Genomic DNA, 5,875 nt, shown 5'->3' with positions numbered 1-5,875 from the left:
ACCTAAAACCTTAATAGTTGTCCACTGTGTAAATGGGAGATTCTTTTTAGCAGGTATACAAAAACATAATAATATATGCAACTCTCAATGAAAAAAAAAAATCGAACTATCAGAAAGAGCAAAAAAAACATATAATAACTAAAGGTAAAAGCCAAAGTATCACAGTGCAATATTTCTTAAGAAAAATAGAGGTAAAGGCACAAAAAGTGTGCCTTAGAATTCCATGGAATTATTAACATCATTTGTGAAAAATCAGAAAGAGCATAAATAAATAAATAAATACTAGTCTATGAAAGAAATATTCCAGTGCATTATTTCTTTTAAGGAAATTAGAGGAAAAAGGACAAAAACCTGTGCCCTAATCCACAGATTTTGTTTTGAAATCACTCAAAGTCTCAATTTTTCAGTACTTTTAGTTAGTCTCAGAATCCAGGGAAAAGAAGCAGCAAAATCAGAAGTGGAACAAAAAACGTAGTGGGTACTTCAAAAGCTGCCTCAACAAACAAACAACTGGTGCAATTTGTGAAAATGTAGTAGAAAGCATTAGTATCAAGTCGCATAATATCATTCGAAGCAGTGAGGCTTTGTCCCCACTGCATACCTGACTGTGCAACCCGGTATCAGAGACATTAACTAAACGCAATACACGTGCTGAAAGTTCTGCATCAATTACTTCTTGTGAATCCGAGGTGCATAATAATCAGTGAACTAAGTTTAACATACGTAGACAAGACTAAAATGAACCCAAAAAAAAAAAAAAGTTTGTCAACCAACAAACATCACATAGAAAGTTTCTTTACCTGCAACCAGAACACTGCTTCACTCTTAAGAGAGCAGCAATTATATGCACTATCCAAGAAAGTTCGGGTTCAATGACTGACTGTTCACCATCAGTAGCTTGAAGTTGTGCTCTTTCCTATATAAAGGAAGAAAATTCACAGAAGAGAAGGGACAAATAAGTACATTTTATCCAATACAAGGAACACAAGCAATAGAAAGCACTAATGGAGTCTTCAGCATACCGTATATGTTTGTAGAATTGGTTCCATGATATTAATAAGAAACAAGCTACTGCTTCCATACTGAGATCATGAACACAAATAAATCAGTGACTGTTAGAACACAAAAGCGGATAGTATTAGAGCTATGGAATGAGATTTTTTAACAAGGAAAAAAAAAACATAGACTTTACCTGAAATCTACAAAGATTTGGAAAGGAATCAAGCTGATCTTGAAGAAGCTCAACATCCAGAGGGTGTTCTGAAAGATCATCTGGTAATCCAGCCTAGAATGACAAAATGAAGCAACCAATCGCTTTACTTCCCTTGCATTAACTTTCCCAACTTGTCCAAGCAAAAAAGAGCCATGATGACATTCTACCTGACTTGCATCCAGCCTTGATGTGATATAACCTTCAATAATTTTTGACACAAACTCATCAAGCAAGCTCCGTGCATCCGCTTTCAGATATGATACAGAACTACCAATCTGGACCACAGCCCTAGAAGGTAATAAACACAGGTGCTCTTCCACTGCAAGAAAACAGATTCAATAAGATTTTTAAGTAGAAACTCATGATGACAAGAAACCTGGCCACTTCTAGCTGCTCCTAGTGCTTACAGGAGTCCTATGAGCTAGTGTTACTTTACTCCAAGTTGACAACCGGAAGGAAGATGGGTATATATGCAGGAAGGAAGGGGGAGAAGGATGGGGAAAATCAAAAAGAAGAAAGAAACAAATCAAGAATGGAGAAAAGATGACAAGCATAATATACAGGGTGTATCCACAGCCAGGTCCAAGGAATATAAAAGAAAGTAAAAATAAAAAAAAAAACCATTATTTTAAGATAGAATATCAATTAATATCACAGAAGCAGTTTAAGGTGAGTCTTGTTATTACTAGAATCACATCACATTTCAATTGAGGAAAGCTATAAGTAGATATTATCCAAAAGCAGAATGCAACAGTGTATTTACCTGCCAGGACAGCAAAGATTTTGACGTAAACTCTGCTACCAAACGTATCCATTCACTGTATCCTTCCATACTGACAAGTTCTGACAACTGCAATAAAGCATAATTACGCTTATCAAATCAAAGAAATTATACTCAAATTCGTACACGATTCAATCAAAAAGTACATGCAAGTTATGTCAGCACCAAAGTTTCAGGCAAGGTACAAGTATCCAGGTTCAAATTTAGTCCTTAAAAAAATGTTGCTATTAGAGAACAACAAAAACAAGACTTGGTGTACCCAGTATTGAAACAAGGACTAGTACACTACCTATTGAAAGAATGACTCTGGGCCTCTGAGCTTTGATTTAATCCTAAACCAATGTCTAATTGTTTGTCGGACAATTTAGAAGTCAGTTAAACACATCCAGGAGTTCATCTTTGGTCTTCACTACATTTTGGAGAAATTTAAATCCTAAGCTTTTGGGGGAGTCAATTTTGAGAACTCGGAATTTCTTTCTCTGACAAAGAACAGACATTGCCAGAATCCATATCTCTTGCTGTTGTCATTCTGGCTTTCAGCTTACTGCTCTCATCCAATGCTCAATTTCTTGTATTAATTTTCTATAATCAAACGCATCACCATTTCAGTATCAGAGCAAGCTTTGGATCCCAGGAAATTGTCTTGACCATTTACTTGGGAGCAAATGATACTTTGGAGTATGAGGAATGATCGTCTGTTAGATTTAACCCATAAGAGGTTGCCCAAGCACAAGCCTGGGACTTGCAAAGGAAACAACCTGGCAGGAAGTCATGGGCCAAAAAAAACCAGTAGCTGCACATTGAAGTTCTACCAGTTCTACCAGAAAGAGACATCACCAAAGACTGATAAAAAGCAGAAATCCATACAAGGGGCAGGAGAGGCTTGAGCAGCATAAAACAAATCCACACACAGCTTAGCAAATCAATTTAAGAGAAACAACCAGATTTATGGGAAGGGTTCACAAGTTTCTCATTATTATGAAAGGACAATTATAAGCCAACGAGATTGGATATTATCTGAATGTAGATTTGGTAGAAAAATGGAAATAGATTTTTCACAAAAGAGTCTATTCATGGTGCAGGATAAGTACTGATGTCCAAAGCATGCGTATGAACTTAATAAAGATTCCCACTTACAACACATCAAGGAGAAAAAGACAAAGGATGTTCTTTTTGCTCTCCCCTTCAATACAAGTAGAACTCGTTTGAGAAATGTCAACCACTGCAGAAAGAATAACACAAATGATTGTACCAGTATGTTAGCATAACTTCTTGGACTTGAGCAAATGACTTTTTCATGTTACTTTAGGCACTGAAACAGGAAAATCGGGAACGTTGCTTTAGCTTGAGGAGTGCAGAAAAGGTTAAAACGAGATCGTATTTGATAAGAGAGTTTGCAGCACTCCTAGCACTGTTTAAGATAGTTCACATAATGCAGCAAGTAATCACACAGTGAAGGGTGATAACTCTAAAGAATTTTCAACAAACGTGATGCAACAAATAAGACTACCCAGAGATTTTTTACCTAAGGAACCCAAATGACCACTTCTGCAATTCCCTCACTAAAGGGAGGGAAATTGTGGTGCATTTCCAAAAGTTACGACCATGGCAAAGAAAAAGAAGATGGAAAGAATTCTATAAATAACAAATTGAAGATGGAGAGGAAAGAAAACTTGAACCTCTTGTTATTGATTTAATAGGATCTTGTTAAGCCAGGAAATCCCAACTCAGCCAACAAGAAGGACAAAATACAATTATATTGCATACCAGAAAAAAGGAACACACTCTCACAATTAAAAGGGGCATCATGGGGATCTTATCTCAGCTGAAATGGAAAAAAGAATTGAAATTCCATTAGAAATCAGAAAGACAAGGAAAAAGTACCTGATAATTAATTCTGAAACGTCCAATGCAGATGTATAAAAGGAATATGAGGCATAATAAGGACAAAATGCTGAGGTAAGATTTCATAGGCAACAGCGGGGCAATTTAGTTTTAATAGTCAAATGGAAGACTTGCTAGTACCATGCATTTTGCAAATCGCGTAACTTTGTTTGCACACAGTGTAACTTTAGAACAAATTTTTGTGAACCCCACACACGTTATTAAAAACGAGATACAAGAAATGATCTGGACCGTACAATTTTTTGGGTCAAATCTTGGCCGTGAACAGCTTAAGAGCGGTCCATCTGATGACCGCTCCTACCCCTCATCCCTAAAAGCAACAAGAAGCTTTTCCGTACTAGTGTGTTTGGATATCAATAATTTCAAAAAAAAAAAAATCAAATTTTGTTTTACTTACATCATATACACAATTTCCAACCATTTTTTTATTTTATAAATATCACATCACAAAAAGTACTGCAGTAATTATTTCAAATAACCTCCTATCCAAACAAAGGATAAAATTTGACCTACAACTATATTTGAGCTTTTATAAAGCGTAGCAAGGACATTTGTGCAATACTGTTGGATATTAGACCACAATTGAAAATATTTGGAGACAAGGTAGTTTCAATTTTTTTTTTCTTTTGGGAGTGTTTGGATAGTGAAATTATCCCAAATAATATTTCGCTTGCATTATAAACACATTTCCCAATCCATCTTTTTTATATTCCCAATCACCTTTTTTATCTCACATACATCACATCACAAAAAGTACTACAGTAACTATTCCAAATAATATTCAAATTTATTTCTTTCACTCTCTTGCATTGGTTTGGAGTTTACTAGATCTATTTATACTTGTTAATGATGATTCTAGAAGAGTTCCAATCACACTTACCAACAACTTTCTTAATTTCCAACCTTCTAGATCAGTGTTATTAAACTTGGCCTGACCTGTCAGTTCAATCCGATGAACCAGCAACTGAACCGGGCTGAGTTTTTTATTGGACTGTTCAAACAATTAAACAGTTAACTTGTCAACGGACTAGTGGTTCAACCGATAAACCCGGTGAATCGGCCGATTTTTCAACGAACCCGGACCATATATTGTTATAGGAAAAATTTTGTACAAATGCTTCAACAAAGGTTTGAACATGAGACCTTATGCATAGAGGTAAAGAGAATAAGGGAATCACCACTTGTGATGACCCAGAAAATTATTTTTCTCACCTTCTAACTATTTGCATTTTATTTAAATTATATTTTTATAAAGTTTGCATTCATTTAGTGATTTACTTGTTAATTGTTAAATGAGTTTCTCTTACTTGTATTGATGAGAATATAAAGACCAAGACCCATTCAAGCACATGGGGAATTGGAAGATTCAAGTGAAGACTAGTTGATTGCACGAATGCTTGAGTTTAGTAGGATTATTTGATTTTCCTCGTTGATTTTGATAATTTCCCGTTTTAAAAAGTCTAGGTAATTAAGATAGTTTAATTGCGGCCCATTTGTTAGTAAGTAAGGCCCAAAATCTTTCTTAAGTATGTAGGGTAGTTTGGTCAACTTTTGGATTAGGGTTAATGCTTGTAAGGGCTATAAATAGCCCCACTTCCTCTTTGTTTTGGGATGAGTTTTTGACTATTAAATACAATTAGTGAGTTTTCACTTTCTCTTTGGCAAGAGAGTTGCCTTTGAATACTTGAGAATCTTCTCAAGTTATTCACCCGAACTTATCAATCGAGTATCTCCTTGATTGTGGCGTTCTACTACCTCCAATTTGGTTCGTTAATTCGAGTAGTTACGGGTTGAGATAATATCAAAATTGTTCGTGACTTCTAGGGATTAGTTGGGTCAAATTTCTGCTGCCTAAGCCATGGTGTTTTGGTTGTCTAGATCGGGGTTTCACATCAGTTGGTATCAGAGCTAGTTGACAACCACCAAGTTATATCTTTTTTTTTTGTTTTTCGTTTATTTCGAGTCATATATGTTTA

The 5,875-nt window shown here is 35.5% G+C and overlaps 1 long non-coding RNA gene across 1 annotated transcript; it reads right to left on the bottom strand.

Moving 5' to 3' along the window:
* Positions 1-800: 800 nt before the first annotated feature.
* On the bottom strand, positions 801-1,287 carry LOC140037310 (uncharacterized). The gene is made up of 3 exons (XR_011841234.1): positions 1,193-1,287; positions 1,023-1,082; positions 801-916 (listed from the first exon to the last, which is right to left on the bottom strand). It is a non-coding gene; the product is annotated as an uncharacterized lncRNA (long non-coding RNA).
* Positions 1,288-5,875: the final 4,588 nt, after the last annotated feature.

Source organism: Coffea arabica, chromosome 2e, assembly GCF_036785885.1.
Source record: "Coffea arabica cultivar ET-39 chromosome 2e, Coffea Arabica ET-39 HiFi, whole genome shotgun sequence".
Lineage (NCBI taxonomy): Eukaryota > Viridiplantae > Streptophyta > Magnoliopsida > Gentianales > Rubiaceae > Coffea > Coffea arabica.
The sequence above is the reverse complement of the archived record's forward strand: the minus strand, read 5'-3'. Positions and strand labels throughout refer to the sequence as shown.